The sequence below is a fragment of the Balaenoptera ricei genome, chromosome 7, assembly GCF_028023285.1.
Source record: "Balaenoptera ricei isolate mBalRic1 chromosome 7, mBalRic1.hap2, whole genome shotgun sequence".
Taxonomy (NCBI): Eukaryota; Metazoa; Chordata; class Mammalia; order Artiodactyla; family Balaenopteridae; genus Balaenoptera; species Balaenoptera ricei.
The window spans coordinates 56,725,861-56,748,845 of NC_082645.1; the positions used below are offsets into that span (position 1 = coordinate 56,725,861).

The 22,985-nt window shown below is 38.5% G+C and overlaps 1 protein-coding gene and 1 pseudogene across 6 annotated transcripts in view; both read left to right on the plus strand.

Moving 5' to 3' along the window:
* Positions 1–22,985, plus strand: part of B3GALT1 (beta-1,3-galactosyltransferase 1) — a 593,789-nt gene that overhangs the window by 490,992 nt on the left and 79,812 nt on the right. The gene's annotated exons all lie outside the window — the stretch shown is intronic.
* On the plus strand, positions 3,295–6,539 carry LOC132368776 (coiled-coil domain-containing protein 117-like; annotated as a pseudogene).

The window sequence follows — 22,985 nt, forward strand, 5'->3', positions numbered from 1 at the left end:
TCCCTCCGTTCCCAGCTCTGTCAAATAGGCCTGTAATGAGAGCGATGTCCCAGGAGCCCCTTTTAGAGAGCCCTTTGATGTATAGTCCAGTCCATCCAAGCATATCTAGTCTTGGATTATAATCACCTGTGAACATCTCTATCTGCCTCATTAGATCATAGCTCCTTAAAGATTGGGATCGTGGGTTTTCATCATTTTTTTTTAGCCTGGGCCCCACCCCTCCCTGCCCCAGCAGCTGGTTCTGAGACATTCTGAGATGATCTCAGTGATAGGGATACAAAGGAAGGAAAGGAAGCTGGGGAGGTGGGCCCAGCAGCCTGCAGCCTAGTGCGCCCTGGAGAGCAGGCTCATTGTGGGGGACACACCAGCAGCTCTGGTGAGCCAAGCCGTGACTCCAGTCCCCTGGTTGCCTTTGCTGCCTCTGTTCCAACACTGCTCTGCCCTCTCCCCAGACTCCAGCTCCATCAGGACTTCTGTCATCTCCTGACCTCTGTATAGTGGATTTCTTTCTGTGTGTCTCTTGGTATTAGTGCCTTCTTTGTGTGTCTCACATCTAACCTCTTCGGGAGAGGATTGGATTCGTTTCATTATCACACAGCTCTCACAGCAACTTATCTCAGACGCCACAGGCCGGTCTAAAGATGCCCCGGCCCAGATCTCTGACCCAGGCAGCTGCGGTCCAGGAGAACTGTGTTACCTGAGACAAACATGTTCACCTGGGCCCAGTGCACTTATGGGTACTCTGTACAGAGAGAAGCGTTAGGCGTGGTGGGTTCTCAGCCTTGCAGCACCTTTCCTCCAGAAAAGAAGCCCTCCAAAACTGTTTCCTGAATGGCCGACTGGCTCTGGGGGCTGGGCCTTTGCTTTAGGCAGAGCAAATAATAGCTTTTTTGAAAAGATGAGCGCAAGCCTGAATATAATTGCTAAATTCCAACATTGTGCAAGACACAAAGGAGAGAACGATTGACTAAAATGTTGTCCCTATTCTCAAGGCGCCAGCAGACTAGTAGCAAAAGACAGATATGTAAGCCACTAAGAGCAGCAGCAGACGACCACGGCTAAGAGTATGGGCTTTGGATATCAGTTCAAATCATAGGCCGTCTATTTACTAGCTGAGTGACCTTAACTTCCCTGGGTTTCAGTTTCCTCAGTTTCCTTATTTATAAAGTACAGCCTTGTACTGGGAATATACAGGGAGGGAAGAACTCCCAGCACACAGCCTAGTGCTTTGTGTAAAACTGGAATATGAGGATAGTATTACTTGCTTGCCTGAGGTTATAATACATAAATTTGTACGTAAATCACTTAGCTTGGCACACAGGGAAATCTTACTGAAAGATAGCCATCTATTTTTCTAATGCAATGTGAAATGTGAAAATGGAAGTATCCATAAAGTATCACGGAAAGGAAAAAAGGAGAAAATGGAGGTCAAAGAAGCCCCTGCTGAGAGCTGGTTGTTTGGAGCAAGCCAGTAATTGGCAGGGTCAAGGCTGCGCCCCAGGAGCACAGTGGTGGTTTTTTTCCACTGTGCTATCCTGAGCTGCTGGCTTTTCTCTCCAACCTGACAGAAAGCAAGAAGCAACCACGTGGGGGGAAACTGAGGCATGCCAGCATACTCAGGACAATGGCAGCCCCGTCTGTAATAAGCTACTCTGTTATCCTGCAAAATGCATATCCTGTTATAATGGGAGAGCTCAAAATGTCTAGAGATTTGCATTGATTTTCTGTCCATCTAGGGCTATTAGGGTGTTATTACAGCTGAGGCACCATTTTGAGGGTTTGTTTACTTAAGTTGAACCGCTCCTGGGAAAGCACAGTATGAAAAATACGTGACTGTGCTCTTGGATTTATTTAGCTCAACTTTTTCTCTCATCACTGGAGTCTGAACCCAAGTACTAGTTTGAAAGTCTAGTTAATAGCCAAGAAGGTCATTAGAGAAGGACTTGAGAGTTCATTGAAGGATACAGCCATACTTAGTTTATGTCACATGGAAAATTAAACACAAAAGTAATAGCCACAAAGATTTGTTTTTGCTATGTGTGATAGCCTTAGACCAGAGTGGGGAGACTTATACTTGTTTAAGCTTCTGATGAAAGTAAAAGATCCCCTTTCATAATAAGTGAAGATAACTATTTTTGGACTAGAGGTCACAATTTATAATATTAACATGCCTGGCATTATGATGACAGTGGCACTTTTGTGAGTCACTGAGAGGATATGGACCCTGGGTATAGGAACGAGAATTGTGATGAATGCAGGAAGCTGGCTATCACAGCAGCACTTGTCCTCTGCAGTCATCAGGCCAACCTGCTACCTGCAATATGATGAACAACGAGGTAATCAGGACGTTGCTGTGCATTAACAGGACAAGAAGCTCCTGCTAAAAATCAGGCCCACACCACCACAGTCACCCTTTTTTTCTGAGATTAAAATGAAATTCTGAATTTTTTTTGAGTTCTTGTCATCTTCCTTTTCAGACATTTGGAAATTATCTTCTACTAGCAGATTAATTTTACCTTATAAATGTATTCAGCCTATTATAAGTAAGCCGATCTAAAGAATAGCAGTTGACGCTTGTGCCTTTGGCTTCTCCAGTAGTTTCTTAAGCTACCTAATAAGTATAACTCTTATTTCTTATCATCTGTAAATTGGGATGCTTAATAAATTCCATATGATGATCATTTAACATTCTACAGAAGGAAAAAAAAAGGGGACAAAGATGTCACCGTTGTCTTTGGCATGCATGATACAGTGTCTTTAACTGTATAAACGCTGTCTAAATTTAGAGTTCATTCCATGCACTGGAGACAGGACTTAGGGTGCACATATTTGAACCTGGAGTGCAGCAGGGTGCTTTATAATTCAATATTACATGTGCCTATCTGACCTTGAGTTCCCTGAGAACAGCCTCGGGTTGGTGGTGCATTCCTCAGCGACATTGTTCCAAGGCTCTAGATAACTTTTCCAAATGAAAAAGTAATAGAAAATAACGTAAAATAGTAAAACAGGGGTCATCTAGTGATCGTTTAGCCTGTTTTCAGCACCCTCTCTGTAATAAAAAAAAAAAAGTTCCAGTTAAAAGTTCAGTAGCAGTTTTCTCTTCTGCAGCAAAAGATAGATTTTTCAAACGGTGGTTCTGGATTGATACAAAGCACCATTTCCCTCAAAACATTGTTGCTACTGTCATTATCAGGTCCTCCTGCCTTGCGGAAGCAGCATATGTAAATTTAAAAAGGAGCACATTTATCAAACTTAGAAATACAGTGACAGGTTGAAGGTGTGTTGCTAGGAAGAATGCATTTCAGGGGGGCCGCGGGCGCAGCCTCCTCGTCTCCCCGGCCACGGCGGCGCCCTGCTGGCTCTTCAGCGGCCTCCCCGCTGGGCGGCGGCTCGGACTTCCCGCAGCCGCCGCCGGCTTTCCTAGGCCGGGCCTTCCCGCTGGGGCCGGACGCGCCGGGCTGGCCCCGCAGTCGGGGCCCCAGGCAGCCCGGGCGGCAGCGCGGCGCGCCGATGTGTTTCAGTTCACCGTAGAAAGAAACACAAGCGAGAGGAGGAGGAGGATTGTCCAGGAAGAAGGAAAAGGCTAACTGAAGCAGAGCTCTGTGCTGGTCCTAATGACTGGATTCTTTGTGCACATCAGGATATAGAGGGTCGTGGAGTAAATCCGTGCACTAGTGGCCTTTCTGCACCTGGCATGTTAATTGTTATTTGTGAAGAGATGAATCAGAGCCCAGGAGAACCACAGTGTGAAGGTGCCCGAAGGAGGCTTCAGGAAATTGAGGACAGAATAACTGATGAAGATGAAGTTGAAACTGACAGAAATATTAACCGTCTTCCCAGCCTTGTCCTTCCTGATACCGTGAAAACAGGTTTGAAGAGGGAATTTGATGAAGTCTTTACAAAGAAAACGATTGAGTCCGTGAGCCGTCCTTCAGGGAGCTTGTGCTCTGGAAGCCTCTCCCTGAACTCCTTTCTGAGAAGCCAAAGCCGTCATCTAATGCTAAGAACTACACAGGACAGAGCCAAATGCTAAGAACTACACAGGACAGAGCCAAGCTAAGCCTGCAGCTGCTGGCACTGCCTTCCCTCAAAGAACTGAACTGTTCTTAGAACCTCGCAGACAGGGTTGCCTGTTTACAATAGTTTGGAGACAGCTGCTTGCACAGAAGAAGAGATGGAACTCTAGAAGCCAGTTTCTATGCTAAAGTTGTCAAATTTAGAAGGCTTATGTGTTCAGTCCTGAGCCTGCTTGTACAGAATAGGGACTTGAAAGTTTTGAAATGGGTGTAATATCTCCACCTGCGATTTGGGATGGGACTCTCATTTTGGGTAGCCGTTTCTTGAATTCAATTTTTTGCCAAGGAAACTTGTCTCAAGGGAAAAGCAGTTTTCTAGGGGGCTTATGAAAGGAATAAGGAGTACATTCTGCAAAGTCAAGTGTAGAAGCTATATGTGTAAGCATGACTTTTAAGTCATCTGTCACATTGTCTAAATCATTCAGATACTTGAGTTGAAAAAGATGCATTAAGAAAGTAGGATGCTCTCCTACTACGGGTACCCTGACAGTCGAGCCACACCTTCATCTGTAGATGTGAGCTCTGTTTACAGTGGTGACTATACATCATTGGGGAGAAGGAGGAAGAAGGCAGTAGCTTAAGCCTATGCTGGGGAATTTAACAGAGGCTCTGAAACCTGTATATCAGCTGTCAATTCAGTGTAGCTATATTGATTAAATAGCCAGTAGCACTGTGGCTCCCCTCTTTGCCTCTGAAAATGCAACAAAAAATACAAAGAAAAGGTTTTTCCTTCGAGGCTTTTTTGCCTTGTCCTTCTGTTGCTCCTTGGTTTCCCTTCCATAATCGATAAGCCCAGCTATTCAGTAATGTTTACAGCTTAATTAACTTTGAGTGATAGTTTAAAAGATTGTGAGGTAAACCATGTGCGAATGGGCTCTGGGAGAAGCATCCCTCAGGTAATCCTGGGGCAGTGCTGTATCAGCTAAGCCCAGCATATAAGTTCTGTAGTTAAAAAAAAAGTTGTGCCTGTATAAGCAAGTTGAGTTGTTTAATGTTAATTTAGAAAACAGTGACTGAGTAATTAGCTGAGCACATATGGCCAAGTGACATTGAGATTTACTGAGATAGCCAACTTGCCTGTTGTTTCAACTATTGTGCAGTAAGCCTGAAAGTTAGTAGAGAATACCTTCCTGCTAGCAAGAAATCTTCATCTTGAGGACCTTACCCAGGCTCAAGGTGTCCTCTGAGGGTAACCAGGATTGAAGTTCTTTATTTCTCAGGAAGAGCTCTTCTGCGTGGCAAGGACTCGGTAGTACAAAGTAAAATGACAGTTCCTTTAGTGCTACAGAATATCCACTATAACTTATTAAATGAGTGTAATATTAGCCCTTTTATCAGACAACGGGAGACCACCCCAATTCCTTCTGTTTTGCTTTCTGGGTTTCTTTTGCCTTTGTAGGTATCAGACTCCTTGTGTAGAAAACATGGTTTGTGCCAAGCAGAGGTGACTTTAGGCGGCAGCTCCCAGGCAATTTTGAAACCCATGCCGAAGTCCCTCCCCTTGTTACAGATGGCATAGAAGTCACAAGTCTGTTAACTGGACTCTTTCTTCTCCTGCCTGTTGTTCCTGCTTTCTCTGTTTCTGTCTGGATAGTCAGGAAAAGATTTGGTGTTTAATATTTAAACAAAATAATGTCTGCACAGTAAAATTATTCAAACTTCAAACCAGTATTGAAACCAGTTGGAAACCAGCTAATAGTTTCTTAATCTCAGACTTAGAGATGAATGTAAACTGTATTCTGTTGAAATGTGCAAGTGTTTGATTCATGCCGTTTAAAAAACTCCTGCCCCTAGGTCCTTGTTAATGGGACCAACTTGTAAAGTTTGTAGCCTTAAAGAAATCTCCACTCTAAAATGTTTATTCTGCTACAGCTCAAAAGCATGAAGTAACTGCCTGGAATTTGGAGTTAGTCCCAGTGTTCAGGTGAAGGAGAGGTGACAGCTCTCCAAAGAGGGACCCAAACACACTAACACTGTCTTCTGTAGAGATTGTTGGGCAGGCCTGGGATCCGGGTCAGTGAACAGGAGGAAGGAAGAGCTCTGAAACAAGGCTCTGAAACCACGGGTATATGTAGGAGAGAACTAACAAGATTCTGTTAATTAAGAGCTAAGCAGAACTTGTTTCACGAGTCCTTTTATCTGACATGATCCTTACTTCTGCAGGAAACATGGATGCTCAATGCTCCTTTTTAAACTTTATCTTGCATATGTTTGTACAAAAATTGTCTTCTTCATCCTTGTGGTGCTTATTCACCTGAGATGTCTCCCCAGTCCCCATGCCTCTGCTTTGTTTTTCTTTTGTAGAGGAAGGCTTTTGCTTTTGCCGTAAGGTTTCCCTAGGGAATTAACAGGTCTTGTCATTTTGTGCAGCTTTTGCCTCATGGATCAAACAGTGGCTTACTATGCTAACATGTGAAAAGAAAAAATTATCTAAAGTAGGTGAGCTTTAATGAACAAATGTGTATTTTCTCTGAGTTTGATGAAGGTGTGTGTGGTTTTCTTTTGTTTTTTAAATTATTATGAAGAAAGTTTAAGTCCAGTTCTCACAGATATTAATCAAGTAAAAATTGCTACTCATTCTTGAAAAGGTGCAAATGTAAAATTTTAAAAATAAGTGGAGCGGAAGCTAGAACCATGAGAAAAATGTTTACCAGCAGGTTCATTAATTATTTTGGATCTGGAACTTGGTTTTCTTTTTTAGTAGTAATAAGAATGGTGGAGTACTAGGAAAGTTATGGAAGATGCTGTTTTACTTTAAAATGAGAATCTGGTGTTTCCGTATTTTATTGTTTTCAATAAAATTTCTTAAGTGTTTTGGGGAAAAAAAGAATGCATTTCAAGTCAGTGGATTCACAACATTTACCTTTTCTCTGTGTATGTATTTATTTAATTTTACCCATTCTTATGGTGTTGTTTTGTGATACTATAAATCAAGGTGTTTTTTCCATCGTCCACCAGATGTTTAAGGGGAAGTAGAAGCAACAGAAAGGAGAGGTGTTTGAAAGAGATCTTGTATGGTTACCCAAGGCAGTGAACCAATACTTCATAGATTTGTAACGAGCCAAGGCAAGCGAAACCCCTGCTATTTCACAAGCATCCTTCTGGTTCCTTTTTCAGAGGTTCAAGTCTTTTCAAAGCAGTGAAGATCAACATCTGGAAATAAAGATAAGAAATTGATTCACCCACCTTCACAGGTTCAAAAGTCTCTGACTCCTATACATGCATTCAACCAAGACATTTAATCTACAGGTATTTAAGAATGGGGTCAGATCTCACGGTCCCTCATGTCTGTTAAATATCCAAGTTCTAAACAGGCTGCCTCTTGCCCGTTGATGCCTCCCCACCCCAATGTCTAGCACATACTAGGTACACAATACATGTTAGTTGAATCAACTTAGAATTTTGAGGGAGTGAGGAAGTCCAGATTTGAAAGGAAAATTATCAGTGTTTGTTGTTTGTAGATTTTCTGATGATGGCTATTCTAACTGGTGTGAGGCGATACCTCATTGTAGTTTTGATTTGCATTTCTCTAATTACTGATGTTGAGCAGCTGTACATGTGCTTCTTGGCCATCTGTATGTCATCTTTGGAGAAATCTCTATTTAGGTCTTCTGCCCATTTCCTTTTTTTTTTTTAATTTATTATTTATACAGCAGGTTCTTATTAAGTAGCTATCTATTTTATACATATTAGTGTAATCCCAATCTCCCAATTCATCTCACTACCACCCCCCACTTCCAAATTTGGTGCCCATACATTTGTTCTCTACATCTGGGTCTCTCTTGGTTCATATGTACCATTTTTCTAGATTCCACATATATGCGTTAATATACAATATTTGTTTTTCTCTTTCTGACTTACTTCACTCTGTATGACAGTCTCTAGGTCCATCCATGTCTCTACAAATGACCCAGTTTCATTCCTTTTTATGGCTGAGTAATATTCCATTGTATATATGTACCACATCTTCTTTATCCATTTGTCTGTCGGTGGGCATTTAGGTTGCTTCCATGACCTCGCTATTGTAAATAGTGCTGCAATGAACATTGGGGTGCATGTGTCTTTTTGAATTATGGTTTTCTCAGGGTATATGCCCAGTAGTGGGATTGCTGGGTCATATGGTAATTCTATTTTTAGTTTTTTACGGAACCTCCATATTGTTCTCCATAGTGGCTGTATCAATTTACATTCCGACCAACAGTGCAAGAGGGTTCCCTTTTCTCCACACCCTCTCCAGCATTTGTTGTTTGTAGATTTTCTGATGATGCCCATTCTAACTGGTGTGAGGTGATACCTCATTGTAGTTTTGATTTGCATTTCTCTAATAATTAGTGATGTTGAGCAGCTTTTCATGTGCTTCGTGGCCGTCTGTATGTCTTCTTTGGAGAAATGTCTATTTAGGTCTTCTGCCCATTTTTCGATTGGGTTGTTTGTTTCTTTAATATTAAGCTGAATGAGCTATTTATATATTTTGGAGATTAATCCTTTGTCCATTGGTTCATTTGCAAATATTTTCTGCCATTCTGAGGGTTGTCGTTTCGTCTTGTTTATGGTTTCCTTTGCTGTGCAAAAGCTTTGAAGTTTCATTAGGTCCCATTTGTTTATTTTTGTGTTTATTTCCATTACTCTAGGAGGGGGATCAAAAAAGATCTTGCTGTGATTTATGTCAAAGAGTGTTCTTCCTATGTTTTCCTCTAAGAGTTTTATAGTGTCCAGGCTTACATTTAGGTCTCTAATCCATTTTGAGTTTATTTTTGTGTATGGTGTTAGGGAGTATTCTAATTTCATTCTTTTACATGTAGCTGTCCAGTTTTCCCAGCACCACTTATTGAAGAGACTGTCTTTTCTCCATTGTATATCTTTGCCTCCTTTGTCATAGATTAGTTGACCATAGGTGCGTGGGTTTATCTCTGGGCTTTCTATCTTGTTCCATTGACCTATGTTTCTGTTTTTGTGCCAGTACCATATTGTGTTGATTACTGTAGCTTTGTAGTATAGTCTGAAGTCAGGGAGTCTGATTCCTCCAGCTCCGTTTTTATCCCTCAAGACTGCTTTGGCTATTCGGGGTCTTTTGTGTCTCCATTCAAATTTTAAGATGATTTGTTCTAGTTCCGAAAACAATGCCATTGGTAATTTGATAGGGATTGCATTGAATCTGTAGATTGCTTTGGGTAGTATAGTCATTTTCAAAATATTGATTCTTCCAATCAAAGAACATAGTATATCTCTCCATCTGTTGGTATCATCTTTAATTTCTTTCATCAGTGTCCTATAGTTTTCTACATACAGGTCTTTTGTCTCCCTAGGTAGGTTTATTCCTAGGTATTTTATTCTTTTTGTTGCAATGGTAAATGGGAGTGTTTCCTTAATTTCTTTCAGATTTTTCATCATTGGTGTATAGGCATGCAAGAGATTTCTGTGCATTAATTTTGTATCCTGCAACTTTACCAAATTCATTGATTAGCTCTAGTAGTTTTCTGGTGGCAGCTTTAGGATTCTCTATGTATAGTATCATGGCATCTGCAAACAGTGACAGTTTTACTTCTTCTTTTCCAATTTGTATTCCTTTTATTTCCTTTTCTTCTCTGATTGCCGTGGCTAGGACTTCCAGAACTATGTTGAATAATAGTGGTGAGAGTGGACATCCTTGTCTCGTTCCTGATCTTAGAGGAAATGCTTTCAGTTTTTCACCGCTGAGAAGGATGTTTGCTGTGGGCTTGTCATATATGGCGTTTATTATGTTGAGGTAGGTTCCCTCTATGCCCACTTTCTGGAGAGTTTTTATCATAAATGGGTGTTGAATTTTGTCAAAAGCTTTTTCTACATCTATTGAGATGATCATATGGTTTTTCTTCTTCAATTTGTTTATATGGTGTATCACATTGATTGATTTGCATATACTGAAGAATCCTTGCATCCCTGGGATAAATCCCACTTGATCGTGGTGTATGATCCTTTTAACGTGTTGTTGGATTCTGTTTGCTAGTATTTTGTTGAGGATTTTTGCATCTATATTCATTAGTGATATTGGTCTGGAATTTTCTTTTTTTGTAGTATCTTTGTCTGGTTTTGGTATCAGGGTGATGGTGGCCTCATAGAATGAGTTTGGGAGTGTTCCTTCCTCTGCAATTTTTTGGAAGAGTTTGAGAAGGATGGGTGTTAGCTCTTCTGTAAATGTTTGATAGAATTCAGCTGTGAAGCCATCTGGTCCTGGACTTTTGTTTGTTGGAAGATTTTTAATCACAGTTTCAATTTCATTACTTGTGATTGGTCTGTTCATATTTTCTGTTTCTTCCTGGTTCAGTCTTGGAAGGTTATACCTTTCTAAGAATCTGTCCATTTCTTCCAGGTTGTCCATTTTATTGGCATAGAGTTGCTTGTAGTAGTCTCTTAGGATGCTTTGTATTTCTGCGGTGTCTGTTGTAACTTCTCCTTTTTCATTTCTGATTTTATTGATTTGAGTCCTTTCCCTCTTTTTCTTGATGAGTCTGGCTAATGGCTTATCAATTTTGTTTATCTTCTCAAAGAACCAGCTTTTAGTTTTATTGATCTTTGCTAATGTTTTCTTTGTTTCTATTTCATTTATTTCCACTCTGATCTTTATGATTTCTTTCCTTCTGCTAACTTTGGGTTTTGTTTGTTCTTCTTTCTCTAGTTTCTTTAGGTGTAAGGTTAGATTGTTTACTTGAGATTTTTCTTGTTTCTTTAGGTAGGCTTGTATAGCTATAAACTTCCCTGTTAAAACTGCTTTTGCTGCATCCCATAGGTTTTGGGTCATCGTGTTTTCATTGTCATTTGTGTCTAGGTATTTTTTGATTTCCTCTTTGATTTCTTCAGTGGTCTCTTGGTTATTTAGTAACGTATTGTTTAGCCTCCATGTGTTTGTGTTTTTTACGTTTTTTCCCTGTAATTCATTTCTAATCTGAAAGCGTTGTGGTCAGAAAAGATGCTTGATATGATTTCAATTTTCTTAAATTTACTGAGGCTTGATTTGTGACCCAAGATGTGATCTATCCTGGAGAATGTTCCATGCGCACTTGAGAAGAAAGTGTAATGTGCTGTTTTTGGATGGAATGTCCTATAAATATCAATTAAATCTAGCTGGTCTATTGTGTCATTTAGAGCTTGTGTTTCCTTATTAATTTTCTGTTTGGATGATCTGTCCATTGGTGGAAGTGAGGTGTTAAAGTCCCCCACTATTATTGTGTTGCTGTCGATTTCCTCTTTTATAGCTATTAGCAGTTGCCTTATGTATTGAGGTGCTCCTATGTTGGGTGCCTATATATTTATAATTGTTATATCTTCTTCTTGGATTGATCCCTTGATCATTATGTAGTGTCCTTCCTTGTCTCTTGTAACATTCTTTATTTTAAAGTCTATTTTATCTGATATGAGTATTGCTGCTCCAGCTTTCTTTTGATTTCCAGCGTGGAATATCTTTTTCCATCCCCTCACTTTCAGTCTGTATGTGTCCCTAGGTCTGAAGTGGGTCTCTTGTAGGCAGCATATATATGGGTCTTGGTTTTGTATCCATTCAGCAATCATGTGTCTTTTGATTGGAGCATTTAATCCATTCACGTTTAAGGTAATTACCAATATGTGTGTTCCTATTACCATTTTCTTAGTTGTTTTGGCTTTTTTTTTTTTTTTGTAGGTCCTTTTCTTCTATTGTGTTTCCCACTTAGAGAAGTTCCTTTAGCATTTGTTGTAGAGCTGGTTTGGTGATGCTGAATTCTCTTAGCTTTTGCTTGTCTGTAAAGCTTTTGATTTCTGCATCGAATCTGAATGAGATCCTTGCTGGGTAGAGTAATCTTGGTTGTAGGATCTTCCCTTTCATTACTTTAAATATATCATGCCACTCCCTTCTAGCTTGTAGAGTTTCTGCTGAGAAATCAGCTGTTAACCTTATGGGAGCTGCCTTGTATGTTATTTGTCATTTTCCCTTGTTGCTTTCAATAATTTTTCCTTTTCTTTAATTTTTGCCTATTTGATTACTGTGTGTCTCGGTGTGTTTCTCCTTGAGTTTATCCTGCCTGGGACTCTCTGCGCTTCCTGGACTTGGGTGGCTATTTCCTTTCCCATGTTAGGAAAGTTTTCGACTATAATCTCTTCAAATATTTTCTCTGGTCCTTTCTCTCTCTCTTCTCCTTCTGGGACCCCTGTAATGCAAATGTTGTTGCATTTAACGTTGTCCCAGAGGTCTCTTAGGCTGTCTTCATTTCTTTTCATTCTTTTTTCTTTATTCTGTTCCACGACAGTGAATTCCATCATTCTGTCTTCCAGTCACTTATCCGTTCTTCTGCCTCAGTTATTCTGCTGTTGATTCCTTCTAGTGTATTTTTAGTTTCAGTTATTGTATTGTTCATCTCTGTTTGTTTGTTCTTTAATTCTTCTAGGTCTTTGTTAAACCTTTCTTGCATCTTCTCGATCTTTGCCTCCATTCTTTTTCCGAGGTCCTGGATCATCTTCACTATCATTATTCTGAATTCTTTTTCTGGAAGGTTGCCTATCTCCACTTCATTTAGTTGTTTTTCTGGGGTTTTATCTTGTTCCTTCATCTGGTACATAGCCCTCTGCCTTTTCATCTTGTCTATCTTTCTGTGAATGTGAATGTGGTTTTTGTTCCACAGGCTACAGGATTGTAGTTCTTCTTGCTTCTGCTGTCTGCTCTCTGGTGGAAGAGGCTATCTAAGAGGCTTGTGCAAGTTTTCTGATGGGAAGGACTGGTGGTGGGTAGAGTTGGGTGTTGTTCTGGTGGGCAGAGCTCACTAAAAATTTAATTCGCTTGACTGCTGGTGGGTGGGGCTGGGTTTCCTCCCTGTTGGTTGTTTGGCCTGAGGCAACCCAGCACTGGAGCCTGCAGGCCTTTGATGGGGCTAATGGTGGACTCTGGGAGGACTCACACCACGGAGTACTTCCCAGAACTTTTGCTGACAGTGTTCTTGTCCTCATGGTGAGCCACAGCCACCCCCCGCCTCTGCAGGAGCCCCTCCAACACTAGCAGGTAGGTCTGGTTCAGTCTCCTATGGGGTCACTGTTCCTTCTCCCGGGTCCCGATGCACACACTACTTTGTGTGTGCCCTCCAAGAGTGGAGTCTCTGTTTCCCCCAGTCCTGTCAAAGTCCTGCAATCAAATCCCAGTAGCCTTCAAAGTCTGATTCTCTAGGAATTCCTCCTCCTGTTGCTGGACCCCCAGGTTGGGAAGCCTGACGTGGGGCTCAGAACCTTCACTCCAGTTGGTTGACTTCTGTGGTATAAGTGTTCTCCAGTTTGTGAGTAACCCACCCAGCAGTTATGGGATTTGATTTTATTGTGATTGCGCCCCTCCTACCGTCTCATTGTGGCTTCTCCTTTGTCTTTCGATGTGGAGTATCTTTTTTGATGAATTCCAGTGTCTTCCTGTTGATGATTGTTCAGCAGTTAGTTGTGATTCCAGTGCTCTCGCAAGAGGGAGTGCATGCACGTCCTTCTACTCTGCCATCTTGAGCCAATCTCAGCGGTGCTAGGGCTTCTGTCGTTGTGGCACATGGGCTCAGTAGTTGTGGTGCACAGGCTTAGTTGTTCTGCAGCATGTGGGATCTTCCTGGACCAGGGCTCGAACCCATGTCCTCTGCACTAGCAGGTGGATTCTTAACCACTGTGCCACCAGGGAAGCCCCAAAATGGTTTATTTTTATTCTCTACAGTTCTTAGCATAATAACATGTCACTTGATGTTTAATTGAAATGAAAATTATGATTTAAAATATTTTCATGTAAATCCATTAAAACAGTATCAGTATGTGAAATTCACGTTACTAGATCATGAATATGGCATTTCAGATGAGAACAATTCCTTCTTCCACTCCATTCCTTTGTAGTTGCAATTATCTTTTGAGAGGAAACGTACCATCCCTTTGACAATGCTGAGATTATACCTTCAGAAATTTCCAAAGAAATGAAAATGGATCTTTTTCCTCTGGAGTAGGCCACTTCTTCTGCCTCTCAGGTCAATCAAATGCCCTAGGAGTCTTAAGACATTTTTAAAGAAAGAAATGACTTTGCGAATATAAAGGAAGTCTGAACTGAAAAAAACCTAATGAAGAGGTAAAATTTAGTAAGACAGCTATTTCTTGCTAAATGATTTATGTGCTGATTGGGCTGATGCCCCTTCACCTGTAGAGTGTGGGATGTGTCCAGGCTCCTTTGTGAAGAATGAACTCCACCACATTTTCCCTGAGAGGCAAGAGAGAAACTTAGGTTGAGCATTTGGTGTGAAGGATTTCAGAAGTGGCTCAATTTAGCTAACTTAAGGTTGAAATAGTGAGAAAACCAGTAAGATCCCAAAGGCAAAATTCTTTCTTCTGTAAAAACTCATCTTTTGCCCCCAAAATGCTTGCTTTCTAGTACAAAAGGAACTCTTGGTGCTGTGATTTTAAATCAGTTGCTATCATTCTTGCCCAGAGGGCAAGAATAAAACTGAAACTCATCAGCCATGTAGTAAAATTACATCTGTTAATAAAATGCATTTTTTCTTCATAGAAAGTACTACTATATATTCTATAAGTGATCTCTAGGTTTCATAATGATTATTCTGCATTTATGGTTAAAACAATTAAAAACAACGAACACTTATCAAGTACCTAGGATGTATACAGAATGATACTAGGTATTATGAAAATATCATAAGTGGATAACTCTACAGACTCTTGTCTTGAAATATAAAATAAATGCTGAAAATATTCATGAAAGTAAAAATTGGGGAAACTAATATTTTCTTTCTACTTTTGGTTGCCTTTTTCTATTATTAGTGATAGGAAGGGCATAAAGGAACAACTTTGGTTTAATAAGCTTATCAATAAAAAAGTAAGTAAACATTTTGTAATGTACATAACAGCTCCATGTTTTAAACAAAGTAGACAGCATCTGTTGAGACAAGAGAGAAGACAAATTATGGTCTGTTCTTCCTTCTCAATAGTCTGTGTCCAAAAGAGGCATTTTGAGAACTCTAGTAAACTATTCAGGTATGAAAATAGAAGCTAGTGTATTTGTGTTAAAGGAAAAAATAAAGAAAAGAAAGAAAGGCTTTTGATCACTGGATTCATCTCTAGCCCCTAAAGAAAGTTACTAAACAGTCTTAAGAGAAACAAAGGAAAATATGAGCTGCAAGCACATCCTTGAAGACAAAGTCCTGATGAGTTTTCATACAAGACCAAAGGTTTGGGATAGAACGCAGCCAAGAGTCATTTACATGGAAGTAGAAGAGTTGCTTTTGAAATGAAATCACTCTAGCTTAAAAGTTATAGAAAATAAAAGACTCAATTTTTAAGTGTTATGGGAAGAGATACCTTGCATTTATACATACTATTACCTCAGTTTTCAACAGCAAGACTTGTTGCAATGGAAAAGTTTCCTTTTTTAGGTGTAAGAGCTCCAAATAGCACTGTAGTCTACGTTAAATGTCCAGTGCTCCTTTCCTTCACAAAAGTCCTCTGGTTTATTTAAGTCACTGAATTCCAAATCATCTTCATTGGGGTACCAGAATTAGTCCCCATTATTATATTCATAAATTAATCCTAAATAGATTATAATACTTCAAAGTTGGCGTCTCATTTTCCCTTTTAATTCTACAGTATAGTTTATACTTTTCACTAGAGTTATTAATAATATTAAAATATTGGGTAGCAGTTGCCTGCACAGCTGAGGAGGAAGTGCATACCCAGGCATAGGCATGCAGATGCGTAGTGAAACCCAAAGACATGATTGGGTTAGTCTCAGAAATAATCCTACCCTGTTATTGTTTTATAAAGGTCTAAATTAGGTTGGCATAAATACAAAAAAAAGCATTCATTTTTATTTATGCGTCTTGAATATGCTTTTATAAATATGTAAAATGAACATATTTTGAGAGTTTAATGTATTTTATAATTCTATTCCTAGATAAACATACTTTTGAAAAAAAAAGAAAAATAATTATTCCTTGATTCATTCCGAATTAGCTAAAGGGCCCAAAACATAACAGAGCAAATAATGAATGCAAATAAGGAAAGACTCCACATATTGCTTTCCTTCAGCCCCAGATTTATTAGAACATGAATATATGAAAATAAGTAATGGCTTTCTACACAGATCTTGATCCTTGCTGGTGGACTGACTGCTTGGGTGTCCCCAAGGGAAGCCTTGGTAGTCTGAGCTTTACAAAGACCAGAAAAAGCAAGTAGGGATATTATAGTCGTTTGGGCTGTCTCTTTGGATACTTGCTAACTTGCCAGGTTAAGGAGAAAAACGAGCAATTCACTTAAACGTGGCCTTAATTAGGTAAATTTCATTTAAAGTATCTTTTCAAAGATACTTTTTTTGTATGAGAGAAGTTTATTAATCTTTATGGCTCTAACGAGGAAGGTATTTGTTAAAAACATGAAGACACTTGTAGACACTGTAGTAACATATTCACTCCATGTTTTCCAGAAACCAAAATCTTTATTCTGAATAGTAGGATTGGGTTTCTTTGCATCTGGCTGGAGGTGTTTTGTTTTGTTTTGTTTTGTTTTGTTTTCCTTAAATGAAATCGTCATCATGGTCTGAAAATTGGTGGGCAAAAGACCTCCCCACTCAGGATTTACGACGTTACCCTCTGATGAAAGCCTACTAACTTGCGTGGCATATCCACTCTAGGTTAGAGGATATGGAATGATGGCGCGATTACAAATTCCACTCATAGGAAAGGCAATTATTTTGACGACAGGAACACATTTATTCTCAAAGATATCAGAACATAAATTAAAATGTTAGATACTCAAGCTGACACCTGGAAAAATAAAGGTTTTTCCCAGTGTGTATGGTAGATATTTGCCTCTGATAAATTCATAAAATGCATCTTTTTCTTAGTGTTGTCACCAGCAACTCTCTCAGACACCTAAAATTTCCCTGCTTTTAAAATGCACTTAAGGTTACCTGAAGTATATGAGAGACATTTGGAAATTGCAAGGTTTGGAAGCAGTTGATAGTGATTGTGGGGAGATTCTAACAATAGCCAAGGTGCCTTTGGATCCTGTTTGCTTTTACTAATGCCTTGATGGTAAATTAGAGTCTTGTTACATTTGCTATTCCATTTAGGAAATTGTTACTTAACAGGACCCTAGTCAGCTTAGAAAGGTAATATACTTCCAGAATTACCTAATTTTCTCACCTTCAAAGGATTAGCTAATATAAGAACTTTTTCTGTTGAATCTATCTTTAAAGAGCTAGGTGGCAGTAGAAAAAAAAAATTGTATTTGGAATTGCACTGAATTAGTTGGATTCTCCTGAGGGTACCTGCTGCCCGTGGATAGGCAGTCTAACAGCTCTGGGAATCCCAGGCCAGCCCCAGTAGAGGCAAAAAAAGCCTCTCAGCTCCGAGACCTTGTAAACTGTCACTTTAGCCTGCACAAATCCTGGAGAGCACAGATGTGATATACTTCAAGAAATAAGCCTAGATCGAGACCCCAGCCCCTGCAGGTGCCTTCTGCTCTCCTCCAAGACTAAGTAAGAAAGAATAGAATCGGTTGCTGAATTTCCTAAATCTCAGTGCCTTCTTTTTTCTCTGTTTTGAATTTTAATTTTCATCTTTTAAAACATCATATGCAGTAAGATTCACTCTCTGGCATATATTTTTATGAGTTTTGACAAATGCAGAGTCATATAACCACCACCATGATTAAGATACAGAATAGTTTCATCCTTCTACCCCCATTATGCTACCCCTTTGTAGTTGAGCTCATTCCCCATCCTTAACAGAGAACAGAATTATTCTCTATAGTTTTGACATTTCCAGAATATTGCATGAGTGGAATCATACAGTATACAGCCTTTGAGTCTGTCTTCTTTTGCTTACCATAATGCATTTGAGGTTCATTCAAATGCAGTATATATGATAGATAGACAGACAGATAGATAGATAGATGTTCTTGCATGTATCAATAGTTTATTCCTTTTTATTGCTGAGTAGTATTCCACTATATGGATGTACCACAGTTCATCTATTCCTCAGCTGAGGGACATTGGGTTGTTGCCAGATTTGGGCAAATATGAACAATACATTCAGGGTTTTGTGTGAACATGGATTTTCATTTCATCTGAAATACCTAGGAGTAGAATTTCAGGGGTCATATGACAAGTATATGTTTAACTTTGTGGGAAACTGCTAAACTGTTTTGCAGAATGGCTGTACGATTTGGCATTTACACCAGCAATTCATGAAAGTTCCACTTGATCTACATCCTCCTTTGCATATGGTATTGTCAGCCTTTTTTTTTTTTTTTCTTTTTGCTTGTTTGTTTAGTTTAGTTTTTATTTTAGCCATTCTAATAGGGATACAATGATATGTCATGGTGGGTTTAATTTGCATTTCCCTAAAGACTAATGAGATTGTGTATTTTTTCATGTACTTATTTTCCATTTGTATATCCTCTTTGGCCAAATGTCCATTCAAATCTTTTGTTCATTTTTAATTGAGTTGTTTATTGTTGAGTTTTGAGAGTTCTTTAGATATTCTGGATATCAGTTGTTTGTCAGGTTTGTGGTTTGGAGATATTTTCTCCCCATGTATGGCTGGTCTTTTCATCCTCTTAGTGTCTTTCTCAGAGCAAAAATTTTATCTTGATAAAATCCAATTTATCAGTTTTTGTCTTTCATTGATCATGCTATTAGTACTAAATCTAAGAAATCTTTACCTAACCCAAGGTCACAAAGATTTTCTCTTACGTTTTAAACTAAAAAGTGTATCGTTTTTTATATCAGTGCCCCTTTTAATTAGGCCATTAAGTACTCTGTGAATTCTGAGTGTTGTAAATGGACATAGAAAATTTAAGATGTCAGAGAAATTTTTAAATGCCCAATTAGATTTTTAGCGCCTTGAGTCAAAGGCTACATCTCCCAGTGACATCACTGTGCCTCACCCTAGCCCCATTCTTGTCAGCAGCCAGGTATCCAATAAACACTTATTAAGAACTGATAAATCCTCTTGGAGAAGCAAACCTTTTATTTCAGCATTGTGTAGTACAAGAAGGATAGGCTTTCAATCAGTTCTAAGTTCAAATTATAACCCCATGCCTTTCTGGCTCTATGATCTTGGGAAAGAATTTTACTTTAGTTCTTTGTGATGAGTTTTCTAACTTAAAAATATGGACTAATAATACATTACAAGGTCTTTGTGAGAATTAAGTGTGGTAACATGTGAAAGTGTCTTCGTAGTGCCTGGCATATACTGGAAACTCCATAAAGAGTTATTTTCTCCCTCTTTTCTTTTTCCATCCAGTCCTAAATATGTCTATGTTTACAGTCAAATAGCTCCTGTTCTGAATAACTGAAATCTCCAACATGCTATGAACCAATATACTCCACATCTGCAGTTTGAATATATTCTTTCATGTACGCGTGAATTTTTAGCAAAGATGACTAAGATGGTTCCACGTGGCCATTTTCAACAGGTTTTCTTCTTAGAATAACTCTTTTACTGTACACAAGTAGAGGGAATGAAAAGGGGCCAGGTTAAAATGGGGAGTAGTCAGAAGGAAAACCCAGGAGTGTAGCATTCATGGGAGAGTCCCCATCTCACTCATGTTTGGAATTTGGCTGGGCAGTTTTAATCAGCACCTGGCAATCAATAAGTTAACTAATAATTAAATACAAATGGGAGAAAAATGGTTCTGCTTAGGATTTGCTTATCAGATCATTACCAATAACTTAGTGCATGTAAGTTATGCTACCTTTTATTAATATCTCAACTCTTTATTAAACTAAAAGGATTTTTCTATGTAAAATAGCTCGTTAGTGGATGACTGAGGGGATCAAAAAGGCTAGCATAGTTTCTAGTCCCAGATATTAGGTTGGTAAACTGGATAATCAGAATCATTTTGCTTGATTGACAGGCTACAAAGTAAGCCCCCAGATTAGTTAGTTTAAAAGCACAGACCAATGCAATATCTTTAGGTGCTCTTGAAATTGGTTATTTTGAGAATTGACCTGAAAAGAAAATCATGATGATATTTTGTCTAATAATAGTGCTATGCATTAAGCATTTGCTCAGTGCCAGGAAATGTCATTGAAGCTTTTTGTACATTATCTCATTTAATTATTATAACAACCCTGTGATGTGGCTGTTATTATTTTATGAACAAGGAAATTGCAGGCTGAGGTTAAATATCTGCCCTAGGTCACACTACTAATAAATGACTAACTCAGAATTTGAACTCAAGTCTGTGTAACTGGAAAGCCCTCTTGTTAACTGCTATCCATTATCACCGTGGATGTATGGATAGAAATGCTCTCTAAGGCATAGAATCTCAATTTTGAAGACCCAGTGAATCAGTAATGTACCTAACTTTTAGATACGCAGCACAAGCCCTTTTGATTAGGTGCATATGTATTTCCATTTGCAATTACAAGATTAAAGGTCACTCTAGCTTTATGTTTCCTTATTAATATCCTAAACATTTTAGCACTTACAAATGCATATCATACCAAGTATGTTACTCTTCTCAAGCTCATCTAAACATATTCAGTGTTACTGATTAAATTTTATTGATACCTGTCAAGAGGTAATTATCATTTAATAGAGCTGTCCAAATGTTTCCTAATTTCCTAAATGCAGAATTTCCCCAGCCAAAAGAAAACATTCCCTTAACCCCTTAGGCAGAGAAAATCTGGAGCCTCTACTATCACTTTTAGCAAAAATTCCTCTGAGTTTCTTAGTGAAAGGACATTATCCTATTCACTGTGGTATAGTGCATTGATTTAAGGAGAGAATCAATTAATGTTTGTTGTGTTGAGGTATGAATGAATGAATGAGTGAATGAATGCGGCAGTTGGCAAATTTTAACTCAATAAATATTTTTAGGATGAACAAATCAATTAATGAATTCATCTATTTACGAATTTTAGCTCATAGAGCAATAGCTTTGCCCACTTAGAATGAATTTTAGAACAAGATAATTTAGAAGCAACTTTTGATACTATATATATTATGTTTGGAGGTATAAACACAAATATATAATATTTACATATATATATTTATGGTACATATGTATATTTTTAAGGAAAACATTAGTATCAAATTTACCTTGCCCTAATTTACTATGCATTTTCATGATATTAAATTTATAGCTCATGGATATGTCTCTATGACTGGCACTTTAAAATGGTTTACTATAAACCAGATCAGCTCTGCAAAGAACTGCATAAAAGATGCATGAAATAATAGAACTCAAAAGCAGCAGACATATGTTAGGTTTGGGGCCTTATATAGGCCAAATGATAAGTGAAAAATAGAAGGAGGAAGAAATTATCTGCAGAAAAGCAAGACATTGCCTATATGGTAGCAGTCGAACTCTCCAGTTCTACATGAACTTCCCTAAGTGAAAGTTACAAAATTCAGTGAGCACAAAATTCTAGACTCCTTTGGCAGATTTCTCGCTCCACATAGGCTGCTAAACTACTGTACTTCAGGATTTGTGGAAAGAATTTCAAAGGCAGTGGGAACCACATCCAATCATATATATTTTTTTGATTTTTCATCACTCTTTTGCATACTTATTAGCTGATTCCAAAGTAAAACAACTTGGGGGAAACCATAACCAAGTCCAAGTGGTCATTTATTCTTGCCAATCTACTAATCTGGAAGAGACTTATTCTTCTGACCTAAAAAGGTCCAAACCCACTCCTGGAAGTATGGTTAATCAGCTTATTGAAAGGTTGAACTGATAGCTAGCTATTCTGAATACTCAATTTAAAGATCCATGCTTCAGACTGAAATTGAAATGGTGTCCCATTTTTTCAACTACTGAAAGACTATTGTTTATGCCTCGACTTACAGGACATTTTTTCATAACTTTGTGTTCATTTGTTTATCTGTTGAACCATCATGTGGTTCTTAAGCAGGTGATAATAAAATCACTGAAAAAGTAATTTCTCATTTGTTCAAGAATCCCATGTTACAGTAAACCAACTATGTGACCTAGTCTGTTCAAATTTTCTAACAATCATCATTTGAATATTTACTGTTAGCGTTACAATAAACATGGATTAAAGAGCCAAAGTCCCCTACCTTTCTTATACGTTGATCCCAGCAAGCACCTATCAAAATAAGAATATTACTGAAAAGATTGAAGAACCATTTTCCTTGCCGTTGTCATTCCCAGAGTTTGATTTTTCTATATGAAACTGGAGAAACCATTATCCTTTGGATGTTTGCTTCTGTAGCTCCCCTGTGTTTATTCTTAAAACTTGAACTGAAGCTAATGAACTGGGTTTTCTTAATTACATTAATAAACTTATTAAAAATCAAACTCACTAACAATCAAAAGAATGCAAATTAAAGTAGCAATAGGATATTATCATTTGCCTCTCAGAGCAGAAGCACTAATTTTTAAATGATACTGTTTAATGCTGATGAGGTTACTTTAGATAATCCTTCCCATGTGCAATTTGTAGTAGGAAATTTAACCTTCCTGGAAAACCTAATGTTTCTGCCTTTTTAACCAGTAATGTGAGTTCTAGAACTCTATAAGAAGGAAGGTAAATATAAATGCAGATAAAGATTTGGGAATAAGGAAATTCTTTATGCTGTTATTTGAGACAAAAATTTTAAGCCAGTTAAATATTCACAGTATGAAATTAGTTAAATTATACTATACACAAATGATGGCATATTTTCTATCCAGTAAAAGGTGTGTTTACAAAAAATGATGAAATGCTCATGATATAATGTTACATAAAAATATAAACTGTAAAGAGTATAATTCCAGTTTACTTTTTAAAGTATACACACATACACAGAGAGAGACAAAGACGCGCGCGCGCGCGCACACACACACACACACACACACACACACACACACACACGTGGGGGAGGGGAGAGGGATTGTATATGCATGTGTATATGGAAACCAGACTCA